This window comes from Sphaeroforma arctica (assembly GCF_001186125.1).
Source record: "Sphaeroforma arctica JP610 unplaced genomic scaffold supercont1.2113, whole genome shotgun sequence".
NCBI classification, from domain to species: domain Eukaryota; class Ichthyosporea; order Ichthyophonida; genus Sphaeroforma; species Sphaeroforma arctica.
This window is the reverse complement of record NW_014038445.1, coordinates 5,989-8,604: the sequence shown is the minus strand read 5'-3', so window position 1 is coordinate 8,604 and position 2,616 is coordinate 5,989.

Below are 2,616 nucleotides of genomic sequence, written 5' to 3'. Positions count from 1 at the left end.
ATGATATTTGAAACACACACACATACACGCATATATATACATACATACATATATAAACATATATATATATATGTAAATATAAATATACATACATACATACATACATGCATATATATATATATATATATATATACAAACACATACACACGACGAAAACACACTCACTCACACACACACACACACATATATAAATATATACAATAATTGTACAGAAAGACGCAAACATATAAGTGCTATATATGCATGCAATTAAAAAACTAGGGCCTTCTCTGAATGTACAAGTATCACATCGTTGATTTCGTTCAGTATTTGCTATTCGATACCAACCGTACCTCTGCACACACCTGCGGGTTAAAGATGTATCCAATCTCGGCAGATCTCTAGCAAATCCTATTATCCGTCTACTGAAGGGACCCTTGCAAATGGTATACATTGTAGTTGCCATGGAAACTAAGCTATTGCTACAGGTGTTGGGTGCAGATGACTCTTCAACGACAATATGCACAGCGTCAGCTATCCTCGCTGGCAGGACATATATATCTTGTTTTCGCGTATTTTAAACCACTTATACTGCAACAAACAAGAGTATTTTAATACTTGCATGCGGATACCTTTGTGATTGTGCATGTACAAACGAGAGCATATGACTATGCACAGGTACACATTTGTACTACATACATAGCCTTCTAAATTTAACGGCGTCATTGATATATTGCTGACACATCACAGTAGTAGACCACATGGCACATGGCAGTAGTTGCTAAAGAAAGAAATAAGACTGGTCTCACAATACATCAGTCACGACAGATGGGGACAGAAAACGTTTAAAAATCTCCTCAAATCTCTTCGATTTGACTCCCGAGATTTCCCCTCTCTACTACTATTAGTATTTAGTATGAGTGAGACTCGTTTTAAATACGTTAAACGTAATTAAAATTGTATATAAAAAAATCAGGCTCTTTTTTCTTTTGGCTGTGTGCTTCAACCCCAGATCCCAGGCCAGTCCCCGGGTGTAGTTTTCAACAAATTAATTTTTTTTGGCGGAAATCGGAATTTTTTACTTTTTTCTTCTTCTCTCTTCATAGAACTTGATACTCTGTCTATGCCATCAGGTACTACAAGAATCAACTAGAGATTCTATTGGTAAACAGTCAGTCAAGTTAGCAGCGTATTGGGTAATTCTAATTATAGAATCAGTCAACTAGTTTAATGATTGACGTAGATAAATGGTATTTACATTTCCCACTCACTGACATGATAAAAACTTTGCTGTGGCGGTTAAATATATCTAGAGATCAGAGAGTATTAATACGATTATGCTTTTATTATTACATACTATTGCTACGAATAGTATAGCTGATTCACATACATACATACATACATACATACATACATACATACATACGTACATACATACATACATACATACACCCATACATACACACATACACAATCACACACACACACACACACACACACACACACACACACACACATATATATATATATATATATATATATATATATATATATATATGTATATATAATTCGCGATCTACAATGTCATTGTAAAATTTTATATATTGTCGTCTGTTGATCGTGTGTGCTGTTTAACACTATTAATATTTAAAAGAAATTTGCTCCTATTCGAAACTCTATGACAAATATGTGCCCGTCGTACCAGTGGGTCCAAAATAACTGCCGACCTACAAATCTGATCTCTCTCGGTGCATGCCCTACAAAGCCCATGGAACATTCGCAAACAGCGCTTTCTGTCGATAGCGTGTGCTGCATATATTCAGTGGCTTAAACGATCACTGTCTATCTGTTCATAGCTTGAAAGGGCTCGCTTGTGGCACGTAAGAGTGCGACAAAAACCACACAAGTATATGTATATATATATATTAGTATGTGAAATATATGTTCTATTATATAGTAATTATTTAAAAAATAAAATGAGTGTGAGCTTTGACACTGCGCGCCAAAACGTTGTGACCTATTTATAGCGCGTCTAAAAATAGAATAAAAACCCTATACCCATATTCTCTGATATATCCCCAATCCCTCTTTTCTTTCCCCTTTTCTTTTCCCTTTTCTTTTCCCTTTTTTTCTCCTTTTCTTTCTCCTTTCTTTCCCTTTCTTTCCCTTTCTTTCCCTTTTCTTTTTCCTTTTCTTTCCCCTTTTCTTTTCCCTTTTCTTTCCCCTTTTCTTTCCCCTTTTCTTTCACACACGTCTGTTGTAGCCAGCGTTTCTAAGGTGCCTTTCAAATACATACTAATGTCGAGCCACCACCTATATACCGGTCATTTGTCGCTCCTATATACCCGCAGCAGCATTTCACTCGCGGACAAACAGCCTTTTGTTACTCTATTGCCCTTGTGCCATGCGTAAGCTAGAGCTTATCAACACGGCACTGTGTAGGACTACTACCAAACCACACCGCAGTGCAGGCGTTACATGAGATATCAAAAAGCGCATATATATATATATATATATATTATATTATATTATACTATATATTATATATATATATATATATATATGTATACTTACTATACACACACACACACACACATATACGTCCTTCTTATTATTAGAACAATATATATATATATA